We start from the raw sequence: 24,592 nt of genomic DNA on the forward strand, positions 1-24,592 counted from the left end.
ATTCCTCCTTTCCAGCCCTGCAGCCCTGTGTGCCTCCCCTGCACTTCCACATTTTGCTGGAAGTCTCATCAGGAGGAACTTGCCTCACTCTGCAGCATTTTGCAAAAGATGAATTCTGACCTCTGAATTTGCTTGTTGTAGCTCAGATGTAAGAGGAGAAATATGAGAAAGATAGGAATATTACATTATTTTTCAAACTAATTTCACTGACTTTAGCATCCTTGAAAATGTTCTGACCTAAGCTGATCATCTGGGCTCTTTCTGTAACAATGGGAGGTGACAGTGAAGGCACTCCTCATTCTTTTTCAGTGGTGGAGGGATCCTAAATGAACAGCTCTCACCAGACTTTTCCTCAGCCACCCTGGACAAATCTTTTGCAGGAAGATATCGATGGAGGGGAAGTATATGTGGGGCAATAGGAGAAATAGGAAGAAATGTTTATGGTACAGTGTCCTTTCAGTGATTCTCTTCTCACATCATCATGCTGAAGAGGGTCTTTCCATCAGCATCCTGTAAATTTCTCAGGTCTCTTGAAATGACAGGATGTGTCCCAGCCAGAGGGGGATTTTGTTTTTTTCTGTGAGTAGAACAGGCAGATTTTGCTTCCCTAGTAGAAATTAGGAAACATTGAGTTCCTCAACATCTCCCTAATTCACCTCTGCCAAAAGTGGAGCTTGCAGAATTATTCTAAAACACAACTCAGAACACAAGAGGGACTCACACAAGAATAATGCAGAGAGCAACCTGTATCTTCACAGGTGCAGAATAGCACCTTGCAAACGAAGCCAAGAGATTTCAGGTAAATGATCCTTGGAAATTTTTGGCTCCCAGGTCATGCAGGTCTGCCTTCTTAGTAGCACAGGACACATAGATTTTCAGTGCTTAAGAGTTCTCAGCAGATTCTTATCATTTCAAAGAACAGCATGAAATTTTGCTGATCAATGCTTTTACATTTCATAAGAGAATTACACAACAAGAAGCTCAGCATATATGTGCCTTTTAAAAAAGGGTCGCTTCCTTGAAACGAGACTGCAGATATATAAAATGTGAGACATAATAAGTATTTTTTAAAAGATAGAATAAGGAAAATACTGAGAACAAAAACATTTAGAAGCTTAGCTTCAGGGTAAGTGGAGAATAAAGGAACACAGTGAAACTGTAAGAAATTCAGAATTCATTCATCTTTTTTTTTTTTTTTTACTTGAGAGAATTTTTACTAAGGAAATATGTGCAAAGTGTGCAATTACATCAGTCAGCATTCTGTTTGCAGTACCATCACTCACATCTGTAGTTTTCATGACAGAAATTAATGAAAATATGTGGGAAATTAATGAAAGATGTGGAAAATGAATGAAAAGGTGTGGGAACTGCAAAGAGCAGGGAAAAATCCATTCAGGATGGAGGAATTAGATGAAATTATAATGCACTTCATAACCTTAATTGTTAAGGTACTCATAAATTCTTTACCTGCTCTGCTGGAAAAACATTACAAGGAACAGCATCAATTTTGTAACTGTTTGGTAGAGATTTCAACTGCTTGGACAGGGTCATAGAAATGGGAATTTCTTTAGTATGCTTGCAGTATCCTTTCACCGAAAAAAAGGAACAAGAATACAGTCAGGCTTTGACAAAATTAAATAATAAGTTGGATAAAGTTTGTTTTATTGCCTAATGTTTTCAATTAGAGTTTGATCATCTGTAGGCTTGAAAATGTTAAGTGAGAGTAAGAGACTCACCAATTCAAATATCTGCACTTTAATTTGTCAAAACAGACAAGAAAAACATTAATCATCTTCTTATTTTCAAAGGGTTTTTCCAAATAGATGCTATAGTACCATGTAAAATTTGGAAGGACTTTGTCATGTATTGACTTAAGACTGTAACTTCTTTGGGATGCATTTGCAAAAAAAAAAATAAATAATTCCACTTCTAGTGCATTTACCCTATAAAGTTTAAGAGTCTTTTAGGTATGATATTATATTTATTGGGACATATTTGTACCTGCTGGGTCTGTTTCAATTTTGTAAATGACACAAAAAGTGTAACAGTCCATCTCTTCAACTAAAGGTGAGAATCTAACCAGGTACAGCAGGATACCATGGAAAAGGAAGATGAGATAAGGGAATGTGTGGGTTGCACATCACAGAACAGTAATTACTATATATATATATATATATATACACACACAAATAACTTTTTAAATGTTGTGTGCTGTTAATGTATGTGCATTTTTCTCTTAGTGGGTCTAACAGCAACATCCCTTCAGCTGAATATTCAGCACCCAATTAATAAAAGACTGAATTGCAACTCTGTCAAAATCACTGTGCACCTTGGATGTCCCTACAATTAAAGAGTGCTAACAGAAAATCACTTATTTTCCATGGAGGGAACATGTCTGAAATGATAATTCTTTAGGAGGAAGCTGTTGGGAGATGCCTGGTTGCCTTTCTGGGGTGTGGGTTCAAGAGCATCCATCTCTGAGCAGGGCTTGGGACCGCCAGGACATGACACCATAACACATTGACCCTTCATTCCCCCAGAGATTGCTGCAGGAAAAATTGCAGGAGCTTTGATAGGTTTTGCTTGTTGCAGGTTAAAGATCAATGTTCAATGGACACACAAGGCAGGGAGAAAAGTTTCTCTTTTATTCCCATTAATTTTTGTCTGCAAGTGAATTATTGGCTCATTCAAGGAACTGCAGCAGAACTCCAGAACTCCATAAAGAGTGGAGAACTCCTATGATAGATCCATTTCTGCATTCTTTTTTTTTTTTTTTTAATGTGATCAAAACCAACCTGAATTTGTTTCCTTCAGTTCTATCAGTGAGTATTACTTGTGTTGTCTGCCCCTTTCCCTGCTGTCAGCATTCTCCACAGATCCCATGGGTTCACAGGTCTCGGGTTTGCATCAGCTGCTGTATTCTGCAGCACTTGTTTGCCATGGGGAAAATCACCCCACAATACAGATAAAGGTTCCACACTTCACCTACAAAAACACTAATAAAGATCACGACTCTAAGTGAGGAGAGAAATTTTTCCTTGCATGTGAAGTACATGAACTGAATTTTATTTGCTAACTGCAGCTGTGGTTCACCTTTCCATCTTCATAAATGTTCTTTTTTTTTCTGTCATACACAATAACTACTTCACTCATTTTCAACCATTTGGAAAGTTAAAAGCTTTTTTCTTCACTTTTCTTTTAAAAAATAGCTCCAGTTCCTGCATGTGTTCTCCTTTTGTCTCTGCTGTAATTTTTCTCACATTACTATTTCATAAACTCTTTCAGCTATATCTTAATCAGTTTTTGTTGCTAGCTCAGTTTTGAAACTGATCCAACATTTGTAGCTCTAGTGAAGAAAGCACAAATTTCTCCTTAAACACTCTGAGAATATGTTCCACTATTGCTCACAAAGTAGGAGATCAAGTTTTATATTTCTGCTTTTTTTTTTTCTTTCCAGATTTATATTGAACAGAATTTGATTTTTCCAAGGGTAAATTATATGCCTGTGTTTAGAGGGATTTTACTTTACAAAATGGTTTCTCATTTCTAACTATGTGTAAGATGTAATTGCAAAGTTAGAGAGGTTGAGTTTTTTTGAGTTTTTTTTTTGGTTGGTTAGTTTTTTACAGTTGCTTTTAATGACAGGTAGGAAAAAAGGCACCAGCCTTATGGTCAGTCTGGGAAAAGAGAAGAGCTACATTTTCTGTCATAGGTGATGTGAATTTGGTGATACACAGCACAGTTAGTCAGGAGCAAGGGTATTGCTACCAGTAGAAACTGAGAGAAAAAAATACAAATGAAAGAGACAAGCTGGGATCTCGCGTAAATTATTTAGCTTTCCTCCAGGCCCCTGAAACAAAGCTCAGTGCCAATTCACAGTCACTGCCCTGAAGTCAGTGAAACAAGTTTTGATCTACAATCACCTCAATAATTTCAGAAATAGAGAGTAATAATGCTACTTCGTCTGCTTTGAAGTCTGCCAGACTCTTTCCAGCCTGCAGATTTCCACCAAACAGAATTTCAACCTCCAAGGATAGCTCAGAGCCCCATAGTACTGGTGGGTTTAGGTTCTAATTATTTACTTGCTCCCAGATATCTTCTTTGATACCTGTTATGTACCGTTGTGTATCTGGTTGGATGGAGGATTCCACACAGCTCAATGCACTCATGGTGCATCATCTGTCTGCTTAAACATCTCCCAGATTAGCTCTCACCTTCACCTTACCTATGTTTAGGTGTTCTGGCAAGTAAATAATGTAATTAGGTAACATTGCCCATCAAAACCCACATTTTTCAAAAAGTTGAGATGTTACTCACACTAGGTGATAGCACTGGGAAAAGTGTTTTGATGGAAGCAACATGTTTTATTAATTTTCATTTAATGTGTCAGTCCAGCAGGGATAACAGCTGGAAGATGGCTTTTGTTTTCCATCCCAACCCCTTTCTCACTCCTCATCTCTTCCTTCTTCTGTGAAATCACAGAATCACACAGAATGCGAAACTGTACCCTGATGAGGGCCAGTTTTGCTCTTGGTGTCATGTTCAGTCTCTTCATTAAAATGAACCTGTTCTGGCAGGACAGTTTTAAAACAACTTCCTTCAAGAGATTTCTCTTTGGTGAGCTCATAAATCCAAATCAAATTGGGTTAATCAGCTTACAGAGCAGTCTTTATGGGCTGAGCACAAAACATTGAGATCAGTTTTTTGGAGGCAGAAGAGCTCTTTCATTGTTCTGCTGACAAATACTTGTGCACTGGGCATATTGCACAGGTTATTCTGTATTCATTCTGATGGGTTAACGTGCCTCTAGCACAAATATATTTCTCGTGTGGGTGTCATACATCTGCCTCTCTGGAGAACAGCTTAACTCAACACCACAGGGGTCGGTGTTATTTTATTGTATTTCCCACCCAGCACAAAATTATCTGGGCAGGGATTTCTCCCAGATACATTTTCTTACTTTGTAGCGAACAAAAAAAAAAAGTTTCTGTGCATAAAACACCTCTTTTACTGGCAGATCCTGCTTTATTTCTTGAGGAAGTTTCAAAGTAAGGTCAGTATTTTCACATCCACACAACATAAAAACTTCTTCCCAATTTTTTCCCCTGGTTTTCCCTGGGCAGGGTGATTTTTTTGCACGCCATTCTGGCCAGCAGCAGCCAGGGTTATGAAAGTGAAGCTTTCCATGAAAAAGCACTAAAATATTTGTGCTGCAGCATGAAAATAATGGAAGTCTGTATTATTTTCAGGAGATGTTCTCAGAACTAAGCATTTCACCTCAGGTAGGTGCCATTTTTCTCCTGTTGACCTCTGTGGAATGAAAATTACAGAGTCTGACAAAGCCAAAGACTTGCTGGCTGACAAACGCTAACTTTAGTTTAGCTTCTACTTCTAATTTCATTTCTTTTCCTCATGTCCCTAGTCTGTTCCTCTATGACTTTAGCTCAAGTTATTTTTTCATTCCTTGGTCATTCCAAGGAATTCTAAGGTCAGAATGAGAGAGGATGTCCAATTATCCATTTTTTTCTTTCTTATTGCTTGTCTGAAAAAATCAAGAGCCCATGTTTAAAACAGGAATGAAAATGATTGGATGGAGCTGTAAGACCACAACCTTTGTTTTGACACATTCCATGATTTTTCTCAAAGCTCCCACCTCAGCCTGATCGTGCACTTATCTGACGGAGAACTGGATCTCCAGTGAACATAAGAATGCAATTTTTACTGCTCCATATAAAAGTTCTCTTCCTTTCTCCTAGTTGAACTTTAGCATTGTTTCTTCCTTTTGCAAACGTCTGTCAATTTAGACATCTAGACTTGTTTAGAAACACCCCTCTTATGCTCTGAATTCCCCTCCCCTTTTTGACTTCCTCATATCTCTCCTTATCCCTTTGTCCATATTTTTCTCTCTTTTACACCCAGTCTACACTACAGCTCTCTTTTCCTCCCTACAGTTTCCTCTTCTGACCATTTTTGTCCCAAATAGGCCGTGTTGTGAGCATTTTCTCCTCCTCCTTCCCAGCTTGCCCTTTTTCATGCCACATTTGAAGGATTTTTGTAGGTTTAGGCTCTGTCTACTTTCATGCATGCTGGCAGAGAGTGGCCTTCTTTACAAGAGACAGCTTTGCTTCTATTTCCATCACTGACAAAGTAACTTCAATGATTTTGAGGCTTCCAGTTATATCAGAGATGTCTGGTTTTTCAACCTTTCCACTTGAACTGCTGATTCACTTAACTTTTTGGTTTTTTCCTTCATCCTTCTAGAATTTCACTCTTGTTATATTTCTTACTCTTGCACTGATTCTTCTCTTCAATCTCTGCTGAAGCATTGGGTAATCCTAGTTGAAAAGATAAAATATCCAAAATCATGGTCATGAGAGAGCAGAGTTCAGTGCCTGCCCCTCCTCCTCCCCTCACCATGATGGGGTCTCCCCTCAGCCTCCTCCTCTCCAGGCTGAACAGACCAAGAGACCTCAGCAAAAGCATAGATATTAATGTTAAAAAGAAATTTACCATCAAAAGAAACCTATCCTGGTCTAATATATTCTGCTTGCAAATATTTTGCTTGAAAATGAGTTTTTTTGTGTGCACACAAATCTAATTGATAAGCTATAGGATTAATTTCTGTAATTGCAAAGGTATGTTTTACAAAAGAAAAATATTTACCTGTTATCTTGATAGTACATTCCTGTAGCTGTACAAAGTTCTAAAAGAGAGAAAATTGTAGTCTAATATTTTTTGTTAAAACACAAGGCAGTAAACTGCTTTTTTGTTCATTTTGGGTTTTTTTAAGCAAGCTGATGTAGATTAGAGAGAAAACAAAATTGAGTAGGACATCCTCTCAAAGTACTAAAAGACAAGGGCACATTGCATAATTTAGATCTTATTTTGTGATTACAGAAAATATTTTTTTATTAGCAGGATTTCTCATGTTTTTCTCCCATAAGTGTGTTTAGTTGGATCAGTAAACGAGTGCTCTGATCCCATCTGCTGTTTTTATCTCTACTGTCCTACATCCCACAGGCAGTTAAAACATCCCTGTGACAGAAATGTGACAAATTGCATGTAAGCTTTTGAATGTGGCAGTCTGTAATTGGCTGATAGCCAAAAATATGCTTTAAATCTCATCAGAGGCTGGAACACCTAGATAATACACCTAGATGATATAATTTTTCATTCTGCTTTATTTCTTCAAGTATTTCACATACAATTCAGCTCAATGCATCTTTGAAGAAAGATCAGGACTTTATTTTTTTTAATAGACTTCCTTTTGGAAATGCAGTTTCTAAATCTTTAGCCCTTAAGCTCAGCACATATCTCACTTTCACACTAAGTGGAGCAAGTGTCCATGAGGAACTTCCCTGACTTAAAAACAAAGTTAGCAGAATGTGCATTTTCACAGGGCTAATTAATCCTTACACCTCCTTGCATTGAAGAGCTAGCGAGCAAAACTTTCCCTAAGTAGTAGAATGATGATACAATTTGATATAAATATTATCACATGTGACATATGTATTAATGTTGATGATTGTAATAAGTAAATTCAATTTCTGTCAATCTTACAAAGTCAAATTCTCTTTATAGTAGAGCATATTAAAGCTGCTTTGTCCTGCTTTTTCTCACAGTTTATCACAGACTTCCTTTTTCAGCCTGTTCTAGTGGGAGGTGTCCCTGCCCAGGGCAGAAGGGTTGGAACTGGATGATCTTTAACTCTTCCAACCCAGGACAGTCTAAGATGATCCCATGAAGTTTTGTGATCTTTCTGCTCTTTAAAATTCTTTCAAATGTCCTGTTTCCCATTTTTTTCACATACAGGCTGTCTGCTCAAGTCATCAAGAAAGAGGAAAGAATTTTCCTCTTCAGTGTTATTCCCAGGGTCTACAGTGTGTCCAAAGGTAGGAATGTCTTTGCTCTAGGGCTTAAAAAAATCATAAGGAAATTTTCTGTTTGGAAAATTCCAGTCCCACATCCTGAGTGTTGTAGTTTTCAGTTCTGTACTTCTGACAACATTACAAATTTTCCTGAAGTAGAACTTTGCAAGTCTGTCTACACTTGTCTGGTGTATTTTGGAATCTTCAAACTTATGCTATAAATAGCTGGGATTAAGAGAAAGATCAGCAATATTTAGGCAGTCTTAAAATGTAATATTAAATAGAAAACACATGAATAATGAATGCACTCTTTAGATTAAAAGTTCTTTTGGGTGTATTACTAGTTAACAACAGATAACCTGTGCAATATGAAGAACAAATTTTATGCTTTCCTTTAAGATTAATTAGCTTTGTAGCATATTAATCAAACAATTTGGGGAGCAAAATCAGAACACATATTCCTGTGTGGTTCTCAGACATCTCATTTGTTTTAATGGAGCCATTTGGATAATTAAGATCAGTACCAGTAATTTAGCTAAAGTGAAATCTTTAAAGATTATCTGGCAGTGTACTTGTGTTTGTCTCAGGGATTTCTTGTCTTGTTTTTCTCCCTGGTTGTATATATACATAGCTTGGTAGTTTAAAAAAACTACTCTTCTGCAGCAAAGGAAATACCCATTTATATTGACAAAACTATTCTAGATTGTTTGCATTCAAGAAGGCCCCACAGAACAAGTAGTTAAGAGGAGGTCCCATTTGATATTTTGGAAAAACTGCCTTGTTTCTCTTCATTTTCACCCCCAAAAATCCAGAATTTTAATCAGTGCTGGACAGCACTTAGGTGAGAACCTACCCTCCTTTACATTTTCTTGTGCTGTAAGAGGAGTGCTGTGCATTTTTTGCATTTAAAAAATTAAATGAAAATGATTCTGCAGTGATTTCATTTAAGTGAAGTTACTTCCATTGCTTGTGGGAATGAAGATTTGTACGCTTGCTCTTTCCAACCAGAAGATTATGCCTGACTAATATTAGTAGATTTGAAAACTATGTTAAAATGTTCTGTGTCAATTGAACATTAAAATTAAATTATAATGCATAATTTCACTATTTGCTAAAATCTATGAACAATCTAATAATGAATATCTTAGAAATGTTTGTACTAAGCATTTTTGACACTTCAATGAGATGATTGAAAAAGCCCCTGCTGTTTGAAGTATGGCACATTAATAAATTAGAGAGAATAAAAAGTATTACAGTTCATATAATGCACTATTCAGGCATACTCTGGTATTACATTGTTGCCTTCATCATTCAAAATTAGGAAACAGACCTTGCAAGGTGCAAATTCGAGGCAATATATGCAAATCTGTTATTCTAGTTCAAAAATTCAGCAGCTATTCAAGCTAATGGATCCATAAAGACTCCATAAAAGTCCATATTATCTTGAGGTTTGCTGCTGCAATTCTGTTTATTTGAACAGGAGTGTTTTTAGTGGTCTATTGGTAAATATGTTGTACCCAGCTGTTTGTTTGCCTTTCCAAGGTGGAGGAGTTGTTTGCATTGTTACAGAGAAGAAAAGGAAATCTTGGAATACTTCAGGCAAGTTGTCATGTTATGTCAGAAGACTTTGCACCTGTTAAATATCTGAATGTGCAATCTTTACACCAGTACTGCTTAATAATTTAATTTAGTGCTAGGAGTGGTGACACTCTGGGAAGATTTCTCTGGGGCTTTTATTCATGGTAGTCACTTTTTCCCAAGCAACAATAAGTGCTGGCAGGATCAGGGCTTTATATTTTAAGCCCAGTGTGACTCAGGTGGGATATTGGGCAGCTCTGTGTGTTTGCAGACTGATGTTTTCATGTTTTTCAGAGAAGAGAGCCAGTCGCTCATACAGAGCTCACACATCAAGCACTGCAAGCAAGAGGTAGTAATCCCCAAATCCAAGTGACTGGGGATGTGCATTTGGGCTGTTAAATGAGAAAAAAAGAGAGTCAAGCTTGGCACTGGGGGTGGGTGTTTGGGCTGCAAAGCATCAGCCACTGCAGAAGTGGTAAAGATATGAGTGACAGCAATTCTCTGTCTCTCCATGAATGCTCGAGACTGGACAGGGACACAAGTGGGGAGTTATTACTGCTGCACCATTGATTTTAGGAAAAAATATCATTACTTTCATTTAAAATGACTGTATTCACGAGTTTTTAGCTCAGCAAGATAAAATAGGATCTCTGGAGTAATTTTTTCTCCTCTTTAATAAAACTCAACCAAGGTGTAACATGAGAGGCACAATTCAGTTGCCTCATCTCCCAATTGCTTTGTCTGTCAGTGTGTATTGATTTACATGCCTTGACACATAAAATTCACATTTAAAAACATCTTATTTGAGAATCTTATGCTTTTAAGGGATCTCACTGATGTTCTTTAGGCAAAAGTAAAACTGCAAACTCTAGAATATTGTTTCACTTTATTTTATCCATTTGCAAATGTCATGCCCAGCATTGAACATAATTGTTTAATCAAGTTGTGATCTCTTCTTAATAGAAAGGCTGAAGGAGATGGGCTTTGGTGAGACAGGTGTCTCTAGGTTTTCTATTTGAATCACAGAGGGAGCCTTGGCCCTCCAGAGAGAAGATTCAAAGTTGAAGCACCAGTATGCTGAGTTGCCTGAGAGGAGGAGGAGGGATTGTGTGGCTCTCTTCCACTGCACACAAAAGGAGCCTGTAAACTGATTACTTGTGAGCATCCTGAAGTGTTTCAGTGGCTCCTGCTGATGTTTAAATATCTGGAACTTGGGTGCCATCCTGATACCTCTCAAATGAGAGGGAAATTGCAACTATAGCAATTCCACTTTCATCAGAGTGGGAAACCTGGTTTATTTTTTAACCAAAGACAAGGGTTTTTTTCAGATTTCCCTAGAATGAAAGTCAATATCCTTCCCCAGTACTTAATCCATTTCATACTGGAAGCATTATATGAGGTTAGTTTTGCACAAATCACATTGTGGTTTTGGTAGGAAAGGTTTCATGTGGTTACAGTAAGGAAAATAAATGAAAATATGAGTGTGATTTGCTGATGGTTTTTAATTCCCCTGCCTTTCAGTGGCATAGCTGGAGAATTGGGTTAAGCTTCTGGGCATGAGCACAGCAGGTTTCTGTATTTATTCTGTATAATCTATTTTTTCCCTTTCTTTTTAATCTTTGTTTACTTGCCAGGCTTTCCTTCGTGGCCTCCTTTCTACTACTGCATGCTGAGTTCTGCTTTCTCATGTTGTTTACTGTAGCTTAGACATTAAAGGACAATGAAATGGACATTTTAATCAATTAACTGTAGCCTGATCAAAGACCCTTCCTTCCTTATTGTTGTTGTTGTTTAAAGTGTTTTTATTCACAACATCCAGTGGGGCTTTTGATTTGTACGGTGTGACAAAGTCACTGCCTTGCACAGAGCAGTGAGCTGGGAGTCTAAAATCTGCTTTTGATCAAGGCCTTGCTTTAATCACAGGTGGTGTCAGAGCTCTGAGCAGCTCAGCTTTGCTCGTGGGCTAATGCTGAAGGCAGAATGGAAGAGTTTTGGCACAACAAAACATTCACTGAGCAGAGAGCACAGGCAGAGAGGCTGAATCTTACACACTGGCCCTTCACCCAGCTCCTTTTGGCTTGGATGCTTTGCTGAATGTTTTCCTCTTAAAAGGGAAAAACAAACACCTTCAATCTCAGTTCTTGTCAAGGGTATAAAGGAGGGCATTATTCACATGACATCACTATCACCTGTTTGTGAATATTCTGAGTTGGAAGGGATCCCACCAGCATGATGAAACCCACCTCTTAAGTGACTGGCCCATACAGAGACTGAACCCACAATTAAAAGGCACTATTAAAAACAAGCTCTAACCAACCCAGTCTCAGAATTGGAATTTTTTAGTACTTTACAACAAAAAAATAACAAATACTTTATATCACATACTGAAGCACATTCTTCACTTCCAAGATTCTTAGTAAAAAGAAATACGAAAGTAAATAACTTAACAATAACCATTATAAGTACTTTATGAAACATTTTTAAACAAACCAAACTAAGTAATGCATTTTTAAATCAAAATACACAAGCACTCACACAAATGTTTCATGTGTCCAAAGATCAAGCAAAAGCAATCATAAATGTTTGCCCTGTCAGCTTGTGCAACCTCCTGTATCCACAGGAGCTGTCAATCCATGAAAATTACAGAGCCTGCAATTATAGCAAACAGATACCACAAAATATCTATCTTTTAAGAAATTCAAAAATATCTAGATATCAGTAGACACCTTTTCAAGTATAGTTTTTACCTCCTTACATACAAAAAAACCCAACCAAACATGTTTGTCATTACTTTTTACAAGCATTTACTTCACTAGATATGCCTCAAAAAAAGAAAAACAGACAATATTCCAACCTACACAAGAAAAAAAAAAACACCACATTTTTAATAAATTAAAGTATTTAATTTAGTTTTTCCCTTTTAAGTGTGCTGCTTCCCTCAGCTGCCTTTTCTACCTTTGAGTATTATGCACAACAAAGCAAAGAAAAAAGTGTATCCTGTATCCCACCCAAGCATTTGTGTGGGCAAATTTGGTGGCTTTTGTAAAGAAAACATGACCTGAACATGAAGTGTCAGTAATAACCATGAATTCCTTCTTATCCCATCTTTCTGAAGACAAAATTCATTTTCAGATTTCTACATATATATAAATGCACATACGTAGGAAATGAGTCTGTTATGTTTCTTGCATGTTTTTTCCTAATCTATCTGCCCCTTGGCAGTGGTTAATAAAAAAGATTATTTTATTAATTAAACATTCAAAACAATACAGTTTGCTGCTGGCAGCCACTTGTTTGCAATAATCTTCTCTGCATCATAACCTTCTATTTTTGTATTTAATTGCTTTTCCCTTTCCCTTCCTCTGGAGCACTCTTTGAAAATCTTTCCTGACCTTTCATGCTGCTTTTGCATTTCAAGTAATTTCAGTTAAGAAATGTTTAATTATTAAAATAATCACTTCTGCTTTTAATCTGTTTATGTTTTTCTGTCTAGCTCTTGCTCTTCTGCTGTAATTCCTCATGATCCCAACAATGCCTGTGCTAAGGGGAGAAATGATCTCTCCCAATTCTTAGGGAGACATCATTTCTGCATAGTTATAGGTCAGCCTTTAGTGTAACAGGAGCTTCCATCAAGCCACCTATCAAAGAAAGTGTCAGGTTTGGGGTCACAGAGGTTTACACACAGGTCAGAAACAAGAGAATGACCCCACTTGAAAGATCAGTGAAGGCTTCACCTTGCTATCATCAGGTGCACTGCACACGGAAGGGGTAAATCTGTAGGGAAAATCAAATCAAATCAAATCCATAATGATAAATAAAATAAAGTAAAATGAAATCCATAATGATGATGATGATGATGATGCTCACAGCCTTTAGCAGAGAAGATCCATTTGTAGCTATTCTGCTATAAAACTCATGACAAAGCTGCCAGGGCTTAAGACAAACATAATTAATGGCCAGCTTTTTTATACATTGAAGCAAGTTTTATTTACAGATCTGGTATCTCTGTTAGTTCTTCCTCTCTTTTTTATTTTTTTTAAAGAAAATTTGGTATTTTCCTTGTGAATTTATTGAGAATCTATTATATTCAGCCAAGCACAGATTTTTAGCCCCAAGATAACTACATGATACAAAAACTAAAAAGGAGCATTTTTACAGATGTGCCCTTGAAGAGTTATCAAAACATTCAAATTCCCAAACAGCAAACAACTGCTGACCCAATGGGTTTTCTGCAGATGTATAGATGTCATCTTCACTTTTCTTTCTTTTTTCTTTCTTTTTCTTCATTTTTTCTTTACTGAGTAACCAAGGGGGATTGTGTGAGTGACAGTCTGAGACGACCCATCCAGAATAAACTCAGAAAGAAATGGGGGAAATTTGTTGCCACTCACTGTTTTTTATATCTCTTTCATTCTGAGCTGCCTCTGTTTTCCACTAAGTAAGACTTTATGTACAATTCTACAAAGTTTGTTTAACATCTTGTAATATCAATCCCTGACTCATCAGACAGAAGATATGGAAGAGAACTACAAGGCTACTGATCTCTGCTCTGTATTGCAATCTCTGGTCTAACCCAGTGTAGAGACCCTGTGGTGAATCTTTAAATGAGCTTTAGCTAATTGCTCACCTCTTGAGCACAACTACAGAGCAATGGGGCAGGGAATTTTGGGTCCTTCAGGGAAGATGGTTCTTTACACCTCTTGTCAAGGTTGTGGCTAAATGTGACAAATTAGTTCCCAGTTTTTCAGTTCATTTACAGGTTTGCCTGACCACAGACAGAATATTTGAGAGAATTTTATTTAGGAACACCTGGGTTGCAATGTCAATAGGCAGAATTGCTTGTAGTGTGTTATGCTTACCAAGGTTACTCTCTCACACAAAAAAACCAATAACGATTTGGAAATAAAGTTTATTACAAGGAAAAATAAACTAGTTGTCCTTAGCAAATAAAAAAAAAAAAGAAGAAAAAAAAAAAGAAAAAAGTCATGAACACATTGTGAAGTTATTAATTTCCTGTAATTTAGTGTTGTAGAAATGCATTTTCACAATGTGCAGTGGTACTAAGCATTTATTGTACCTTTGCTTCCCACAGAGAATGGACTTCATTCTATTGGAGATTGCATCTCAGGCAGTCTAAAAGTGATTATGGAGTAGCAGCGCAGCAGCAGCATTATTGCTGTGGGAAGTGTTGATGATCTTTGTTGCACTTATTTCCCCATGGGAAGACTTGCCTGCTTCTGAGTGCAGCCTTAATTACAAAGGTGAGTGTTGAAAATTACTGTCAGCAGGTAAAACAATGAAAAAGTGTCAGGGAAGGGAAATCCTCCAGCTCTGTGAAGCTGCAGCCTCTTCAGGGGTAAATATTTGGGAGGCAACAGCCAGGTGGACACACAAGAGTTTACTTATGGACACAAAACTGTCTTTTGTGTGCCCAGGGATTTTCTAAACTATTGAATTATATTCCACACAAGATAGTTAAACATTTGCACCAGTGGTGAGTTGTTCAGTTTGCTAGATCACTGCCTGATTTTCACACAGGATTGTTTAGTAGTGAAGAAGTTAAATTAAATGTGTACTTGACACTTTGCATGTTGACTATTTAGGTAATAAATGTGGCTATAAACTCCCTGGTATGTTTAAATAAACTTGTCCTCTGTCCAGTGTTGTCAAAAAGGAGAACAGTTCCCCCGGGAAAAAAAAAAGGTCACCATAAGTTTTAGCAGGAATTCCCAAGCTTCTCCAAATCCAGGACACCCAATTTGTCGGCTAAGCACTCGTATTCTTTTAAAGATTTACAGTGATTTATTTTCAGTGTCAGTAACAGCATCATCATTACTGGAAGATCCAGCTGTACCACACGTTACTTTAATAAATCATCAACCTTGAAAATCAATACTCCAATGAATTGAATCAAATGAAACTGTTCCTGCTGCACAGTTTCACCCACAAAGTCAAAACCTCTGCTGTCCAAGTTCATAAAATTTCCATCATCTGGTTAGACCAGAGCCATCAGACACAGTTCCCCAGACTCAATGTCAAACAAACCTTATCTGTTGATAGATTTATTTTTTTTAATGTCAGCCCATCAATGTGCCTGTGTTATATTATGGCATTTGCTTCCTCTGAAGTGACATGAACTGCTGCTTTATATCATATCCTGAAAAGATACCACAAGTGAGGTCTGACCTGCCTTTTTCTCTCTGTAGAGTCCTGCATTTCTGTTCTGAAGGAGCTCTGTCCTTCTTTTCCTCCTTTTAAATCTGCTCTTGCAGAAAAAAATAATAGCTCTATTTGTTTCTATCAAGTTTGCTCACTGGCCAAGTATGTGGCATAATAAGTGTGTATGTTTGTAAAGACATATTTGTAATCTGTGCCAGGATGTTGGAGTTTCTGGTAGGATTTTTTTTTTTTTTTTTTTTTTTTTTTTTTTTTTTTTTTTTTTTTTGTGTTCACTACATTTTTGGCCTGGAAGTCTCGTGGAATTTCTGGTAATTTATTTTCCAGCTGGCATTACTTCCTACTAGTGATGATGAAAACATTCCTTGTGGCCGAGAAACTCTTGGTAGACCTTCTGTCACAATTGTCAAACACAAGGAGAGAAAATGAGTTATTTGCAGAATCACAGGATGGGTAATGCCATGATGCCATTATTTTAGTGCTCAAGGATGTTCTACCTGATGAAGAAAATCCAGACAGCATTTCTTTTATAAACTCCATGTCTTCCTCTTTTAAATGTTCCATTTTCATCTACTATGAAGAGACAACAAGAGCATTTATCCAACCCTGAAGATGAAGCCACAGGCAGAGCAACCAATTTTCTGTTCTCATGTGGTCAGTTTTCCAGCTTCAGTTTTAATTTGATGGGAAATACCAAAAAAATTTTGGAGCAGTTTGCACTAATTCAGCTGTAATCAGAATTACTGATTTTTGGCTGATTTCAATGCTTGTGTGCTTGCTTGTGGTTCCCTCAAAGAGCTGAAAAATAAATATAAATATATTTAGCAGCTTTTCTTCCTTGTATTCAGATTTCATCTCTTGCAATCCTTAAATATAAATGTTTGGAAGCTCTGGTGTTCTGTGAGCAAACTGCTGCCACTGGGGAGAGGCAGGAGAAACCCTTCCCTCTCTGTGCTCTGATGATGTTGATCACACAGGACATTTGGGATTTTCTCCTCTTCTGTGTGTTTTGCCTCCTCACTAACTGCAGCAGCATCAAATTTGTAAGTCCACACCCACTTTCCTAATTGTTATGACGTTTTGGGTTGAGTTCCATCCTCTCACCTTGCAGTCATTTTCCTGGTTGTAATGAGAAGGGTGGCTGAGCCCTTCCTGTCTTGCAGAGATGTAGGAAAAACCACACCAAGTTTGTGTCAGAATTCAAATCAGAGAATCTGTTTGGTGTCCTTGTCAGCACAGGGATGCTTGGAGCATCTGCAAACTCCAGGACTCTTTTCTGCCTGCTCCTCTCCCCCTGCTCTGGTGCACTAAGTTTTCCTGTGTCCATATTCCACCTGCTTCTGCTTGTCTTGATGCCTTCTGGCCATGCTGTGATGGAAAGGGCTGCCTCAGGGCTCTGAGAACTTTAAAGGAGGTATTGGGAGGTGTTAGAGCCTTGCAGATTTATAGAGTTGTTGCTGGACATCAGAAGTCTGTGAACTTAATAAAGTTGGCCTCGGGGATGTCTGGGTTTAAGGGCTCTGAAGGATTTAGGGATATAAAACTGCTTTTAATAACTAAGTAACTCACCTTTAGATCTCCAAAAAAAAAAAAAAAAAAAAAAAAAAAAAAAAAAAAAAAAAAAAAACCACAACCAAAAAACCCCTATTAAAAAAATCGTCATGCTATTATCTAACTACAGTAGATAGGACAAAATTAGACCTGTCTTCCCTAAGCTTTACTTGAAATGTAGGATGTCACTCTGTACCACCACAGCTCCCAGCAAGATGTAGATTTATTCCAGGTAATTCTTGGGGCAGAGACAGAATTTCAGTTGAGAGTATGATATTAGGTGTAGCTGTACAAGGTTGATCTACATTAGAAATTATTTGTGGAAAAAGATTCTGAGATTCTTACACCTTAAAAAATTTTACTTTCTGTGTTTATTTCTTTTTTTAACCAATGCTGGAGTACTTTTAGCTCTGATATTGCCCAGGGTGGCAACTCAGCTGCTGTCCAGTGACTAGTCAGGGAGGAAATCACTGAGTTATCCTAGGTGTTAATTGAGTTTACAAGTTAGTTCAGCAGTTCAGCTCAGAGAATGAAGGACATAAATTACTCAGGTGTCTGCGGACTGCAGGACTCTTGCAAATCAAGGCTTGACAGAGGTGCTGTGTTAGATGAAGGCAGTGGCTCAGTGTGCCTTGCTGTGGGCACAGTCACAGCAGCTCGTGTTTGTATCACAGCTGCTTCCACTCCTTGATCTGTGCTCATGCTGCTGAAATCTTCTTATGAGGAAGGGTTTGATTGAGAGGGTCATTATTCAAAAATGTAATAAAGTCAGGGGTGTGAAGGAGCAGAGGTCATTTAGATGTCATTTGTTACATGCTATTAAATGGAGATTAGTTTGTGCTCATTACAGATTGAAGAAAGTAGTCCTGGCTCTCTCTTCTGGGTGTGTTGGGCAAAAGAAACAAATATAATCAAAGGAAATGAGTTGTTAGTGATTAATTATAAAAACTGGGTTAAGACTGTGTTGTTGAGCATGGTGCCTGGAAACTCAGTCAAAGCAGGGAGGTTTGTCACCCTGGAGAAATAAATGGAGTTTCAGGTTCTGACAGCAATGCTTTTATAGGCTGCAAGGTAAAAGGGAGCCTGTTTCTAAGCCACGTAAGAAGAAGGTTCATAATATGGGATTCTAATACCAACCTGAAGAAGTTTATTTGTTACCTCAGAAATTGCACAGGAGAAATATCAAATCATACAGCACAATAAATGATGTAAAAAAACCCGCTGTAATTTCAAAATCCAAAACACCACATTCATAGCCTTCAAAAAAAAAACCAAAAAAGCCACTGCTTTGTGATTTTTTCACACATTGAAAAGGAAACCCTGTAGTCAATTATGATCAAAGGCATCTCAGATCTTCTCTAGCCTTCTCCAATAAGTAGCTGATTTCATTTTCCTACTCCAATTTCAGCACAGGCCACAGTAATAAAATAATGACAAAGCTGCACTTGAGGGACTGTATCACCCATAGCCTTCCTTCCCTTTTTCTTGAGCACTTATTAATGTAAAAGCAGGCTTTCCTTATTATCTCAAGGTAGATTGGTTTCTGTAAGAACCAATGTGGTGAGAGACCTTCAAAAAGCCTGCTGAGATTCACATTCAGATTTACCTAATATTTTTGAATTTCAGTGGTTTTATAAAAAAGAGTTGTGAGACAAACATTTTATATAAAAATTTAAAATTCAGGTTTTCTTTGTGGGGAAAGAAGCAGGGAGGAAAGCAGGATGAAAGGTGACCTTAAAGAAGGTGTTTAACAGACCAGGTGTACTAAAATAACTTTATATTTTGAAATTTTAAAAGTGCAAATTAAAGATGTATTTCTTTGTATGGGGTGAGGTGAATGGCTCTCTGAAAAAGTCCTGCCAGGGGCTGTCTAATTTTAACCAACAGTTCTTAAAATGGCAAAATATTAAAGCTTTTCACACAATTAAAACTTGAAAATACCATAAAGCTTACTTCCTTTTTTTTTTCCTTTCTTGAAAAAAAAATTAATTCTTGTTATTTTATTCTGTTATTTTTCTCCCTCATCCCCCCCATTTTAAATATGATTTTCTACAGCATGGCCTGTAGCAAGACTAGTCAAGATCCCCAATAAATGAAAAAAAGGATGTAGATGGTAAAAGGTTCAGTTGCACTTTCTTATTTCCTTACCCTGTGCTTCTAATTTCAGAAATTAGCAGCAGTGCCTACTAAACCCCACACAGCCTTTTCCCTCTCTGATAAAAAATGATGTGCATGACACAGGATATTTTGGATTCTCGCTAAAAGGAGGGGGTTAAACTGGGATCTTGAGATGATCTTTTTTTAAGTTTTGCAGTCTGGAGGAAAGATAATTTATGAATTTTGCCGGGGATGCATCACCTCTTCAAAATGTAATATTTTTTCAGCAAACTGTGTTTTGTAAACCAGTTAGGACTAATTCGTAAAACTTTTCTCTGCATTTGAAATAGGAGTTCACCCACTGCCAGCATTTGTCACGTTCCAGGGTGCACTTATTAAATAATGGAGTCTGAGGAATAAAAGTAGCAACAAACTGGCTTTATTAGAAAACCAGGTTGGTGACAATGAACAAGGAGAAGAATTACAGTGAGGAGCAGAAGTGTTTTCTCTGTTTCCCATGGAGGCAGAGAAGCTGTGACTTGTCAGGACCTTCTCTCCATCATTTCATTGTGAAAGATCAGCATCAGATCTCCTGCACTTCACCAAACCTGCCTCTCCCATTTCTGATGTCCACAATATTTATGGGAGGTTCTTGTATTTTCACAGCCCCTATGAATCATTTTTAATTACTTGTGCATATGCAGAAACAGCAATTTAGGTCTTGTGGAACCTAATCTTTTGCAGCAGATTTCTTTAGTTCTCTGCAATACTGCTATAGCTAATTTATACATGGCTGGGCTCTGAAAGAAACAATTTGTTCTGTAGGAAGGGAGATTTTACAAATAGGAATAAATGTAATTAATGATAGCAATATTTCATTATAATTTGAAAAAGAATGGGTTTGGGGTTTGATTACCATTTATATGTGCATTAATTTACAATAGTTCAAAAGACACTAGTCTATAGTAGCAGTTAATTTTTAACATTTTCATGGCAAAGATCTACACACAGAATGCAAAAAATGAGTGAGTCAGGCCTGTAAGATCTCAGGAAAGCACTAAGAGTCAGAGTATGCACATCTAATGCAAGTCTGGTTTAATAAAGCTTTAATTACATGTTAATTATTTATTCATTAAATTGTTTATCCTCCTATTTTAGCATCATCCTCAGGTGTCCCTGTCTAGGAGCTGCAGTTCTTTCAGTGGCTGACAAAACTTCAGGCAGTGAAGTGCTGCAGTGCAGGATTGCATTTAAACCAAAGTTGATGAGAAGACACTTTAGGTGGAGGAGGAGGAGGTCTTTGACACTTCACAGTACCCAAATTTGTGAATTTTAAAGCTTCTCTGACACTCTAAAAGTAAAGCCAGTACATTACCAAGGAGCAAGTACTGAAGTAAAAATTTCACCCTGTAGTTTTCCTGATGGCACCACGGTTCATTTTGAAGTATTCAAAAAAAATAAAGAATATCTCTCAGAGATGCCTTCCCCCCGCCCATGGAGGAGTCCTCCTGTTGAATGAGTCTTTTAAACACATTTTTCCTTAATGTGCACAGAGAAAGCTCATCCCCAAAATTCTCTGGAGTGTTCCAAACAGCAGCACAGTGTAATCAGAATGTTTTGTTCTGAGACTTGCTGAATCACAAGATGTGGTGATTTAGGCCTTGCACACTGTGCACTGAACACCCGGAATGAGTGAGTGGATTTTATATCATTGCCTAAATCAAGCTCTGTTCATTCAGCTGGGTTTTCTCTCCTTCTTTCCTGCACTGCTTTTTCTTTTAAAATTATAATATGCAAAAGAGGATGTGGCACTATCATAGGGACTTACACTGCTTTTTTCTGTACAGTCAGCACTTAAACCTGTATATTTTGTAACATTAGTAATCCCCAGAGTTAATTCTCAGAGTCTAATACTGCATAATGAGTTCACTTCTTTTATGGGTAGTGTGCAGTCTCCAGGCTACCTTATTTTTATGCAGGTTATTAAAAAAGAAAAGCAAAATAATATGTTATACCAAAGTTTATTTAAAATCTGCCCTTCTGAGTTTTCATCTGTTATTTTTATATGTCTTCTCTGCAATGTCAGGTTCATGCAGAAGTGTCACAAAATCTTACACTGCATAAAATAATAGCAATGCAGTTTAGATTATAGTTAGAAATTGCAACCCCTGAGAAGAGTTTCTTGATTCCAGATTTTGGAGGGGGCAGGAGGGTGGAGGTGGGAAAACCCTGGCAATCAAACCTATTTATTCAGCTGATTAATTAGGAAACAAGCTTTTTCATGAATATGGTGTGTTAATTCCCAGGCAAGCATAAAACTGAGAGATCTTTCCACAGCCTGTAAAATAGCACCTGGCTTTTGCAGAGACCCAGTGGTTCCACAGTAAACTGTTCATTTGTCCTCCACTGGGCCTTCTCACAGATTTAATATTTCTTCTGCTTTCCTAGGCCACAGATACCATTTAGTGCTATTTCCTGTGAAAATTTCCTTCTCCTTCTGGAAGAGCCCTGGTTCTTTCCATGATATTAAACAGACAAATCTTTAAGGTGGAGAGATTGGTGCATGTGCTGTTCTCCCCATGGACGTGTGGCTTGTGCTCTGATCCACAGTGCTGCTGCAGGGACAATTCTGAATCCCAAATAAACTGAGCCATTTATTCCTCTGCATCTCTTCTTCTGCATCCTTCCCGGCCAAGATTGTTCTCAAGGAGACAGATGGATGTTTATGGAATGTGTCAGATCTGCACTGCTCCTTCTACCTTCAGCTTTATGAACCTCTGCTGACTTTTAATTCCTTGACAAGCAGGCTGCTGTAAACAACTCATATTTTATGTATCTATGAAATGTAATCATGACTTTTATGATGTTATTGATTGATGGCCTTCACCACTTGAGCAGGGAGGGTTGGAAGATTCCAGATTTGGCAGGAATGGGTGGTTGCTTTGAGATGTTTGGTATCTGTGCAAGGTGCTTGATGTCTCCAAAGGGATTTCTGAAAATAAATCAGGTCTGCTCCTCAATAACCCCTGAGTTTCCAGTGAACATAGCACACTCAGCTTCCAAAGGTGGCCTTCTAGGAGAGGTGTCAAACAGAGCAAGTTTTCAGACCCCTTTACCACATTTTTATAATATTATTATTGTTTTCTGTATTTTTCTTTAGATAGCTGCCAAATTTTGGCTGACTGCCAGAGACATAACCTGTCTAGGAAAGTCCACAAGTTTTTTAAAAGCTTTGCCCATACCTTTGCTAAAAATTCAGTCCCAAAAACCAGAATTCCACAAAGGCTCAGATGCAGGCTACCCTCTGCAGTGACCTGCACTCTTTTTAAAGCAGAGGATGGAACATCACTTTTTATACAGATAATTCACAGGCTGTGTATCTAAAAAGTCGTATTATTGAGGGTGGTCGTACAGACAACTTCATGGCTGTTTAGAATGAGAGCTGGTTGGAAATACTTGAAAATTCCATTTATTTTGTCTTTGAAAAAACATGGTAAAAAAAAAAAAATCACTGACTGCTTCTATATTATGATCAGGTTTGGCACATATAGATGGAAGAGGGTGTAAACAGTGTATTTTTATCTGTTGTTGAGCAAAACACATGCACACAGCTCCCTCCTCTCTCTCTTTCTTCATCTCTCTCCCTTCTCTCTGCCCTCTCTCCCCCCCATCTCTCTCTTTCCTAGTTGAGCACTTCCAGTACCTGAAGGGAGCATTCCAAAAATATGGAGAGGCGCTATTTACAAGGGTCTGGAGTGACAGGACAATAGGCACTGGCTTCAAATTTAATGAAGGTTTAGATTCGATATTAGGAGATATTAGATTAGATATTAGGAGGATGTTTTTATTATGAGGGTGGGCAGGCCCTGGCACAGGGTACCCAGAGCAGCTGTGGCTGCCTCTGGATCCCTGGGAGTGCCCAAGGCCAGGTTTGACATTGGGCTTGGAGCAACCTGGGATAGTGGGAGGTGTCCCTGTCTATGGCAGGAGGTGGAACTGGGTGGGCTTTAAGGTCCCTCTCAACCAAGCATCCTGTTTCATTTTTAATTTCCAAAGACAGGCATATTTCTTCATTGTGGAAACTGACAACCAAGCACATTCAAGTCCACCAGGGCTCCTGGTTGCTTCGAAAATGTCTCAAATTCCTCAGTGGGCTTTCTGAGGCTGTGCCATCACTTGAATCACTGAAATGCAAGAATGACAATGATTAAATCCTGTTGCAAACCTCTGTGACATTTGGGTGGGGGTCTGTGTGGTTTTGTTTTTTGGATCTGGGGGTTTTATTTATTTTTTAACTTTGTAGATCTATTTGTATTGTATTGTAATTCATATGTATACATACGTAATATGTATTATATTTTATTGATATGTGGAACTATTTAGTGTCAAATGAAGTTTGTTTTGTGGAGTCAGACTATTTTTTAAACGTTGGTGAAGGTGCCTCCAGGCATTGATTACGTGCCTCTCATGTAAATTATGTGCTGTCCTGCTGCTCAAGTGACTCTTCATACATGGATTCATGTATTTCAGCAGAGAGGGAGAAAATGCTAAATTCACTCCCCTCAGGGTAACTAAGGAGAGGTATTTAGGATGGCAGAGTGGATACAAATAATGCAATAGTTTGGTATCAACACCACATTCTCCTCTCAGCTGAAGTGTAACAAGCTGACATTTTTTTCTCCCTAATTACTTTCCTACATTCCTTCAACATGTAAAGCAGCAATCATTCCTTTTCAGAGAGTCTAATTTTGCTGTGCGGGCCCCTTTTAAAGTGATTTTACTAAGGAAAAAAAAAAAAAAAAGAAGGTTCAAGCTGGCCTATGAGTACAACTGATTCCTCAAAAAACTCCTTCATTCTGTGGCAAAGTCTATTGTTCTGTCAAAGAACTTCACTCACTTCAAAAAGATTTATGCTGAACTGCAGGTGTCCTTTTCTCTTTTTGTTTGTCATGATATAGATGCATTCTCCTTGCAAAGGAGGTTCAGTTACTATTGAGTTACTATAATATTTTTGTTTCCATTTATATTTTATTCAGCCCTTCCTTTTTTTTTTTTTTTTTCATTTTTTTTCCATTCCTATCTTGAAAATAGATAGGAATACAAGTGTAGCTTCAAGATTAGATCAACAAAAACAGTACTCACTTTTCCACGGAAAAACTGTCTTTAGCTGAGCAGCAATTTGGCAACTTTGGGAGATAAATGACAGTAGATTAAAAACATTGGGTCCCTGTGCCCTTTTCATTCCATTAAGATCTAACATGTGTATAATTACCAAAGCAAATGTGCAGCAGGCAATCATGTAAATACCAATAAAGGTTTCT

At 37.7% G+C, this 24,592-nt stretch overlaps 1 long non-coding RNA gene across 2 annotated transcripts; it reads left to right on the top strand.

Moving 5' to 3' along the window:
* Positions 1-7,805: 7,805 nt before the first annotated feature.
* On the top strand, positions 7,806-23,768 carry LOC137466083 (uncharacterized). Of its 2 annotated transcripts, none has more exons than XR_010994981.1 (3): positions 7,806-7,892; positions 14,539-14,707; positions 23,328-23,768. It is a non-coding gene; the product is annotated as an uncharacterized lncRNA (long non-coding RNA). The 2 variants fall into 2 exon arrangements; XR_010994982.1 differs by lacking the exon at positions 23,328-23,768 and adding an exon at positions 15,951-16,440.
* The last annotated feature ends 824 nt before the right edge of the window (positions 23,769-24,592 follow it).

The sequence above is a fragment of the Anomalospiza imberbis genome, chromosome 2 (assembly GCF_031753505.1).
Source record: "Anomalospiza imberbis isolate Cuckoo-Finch-1a 21T00152 chromosome 2, ASM3175350v1, whole genome shotgun sequence".
Classification (NCBI taxonomy): Eukaryota; Metazoa; Chordata; class Aves; order Passeriformes; family Viduidae; genus Anomalospiza; species Anomalospiza imberbis.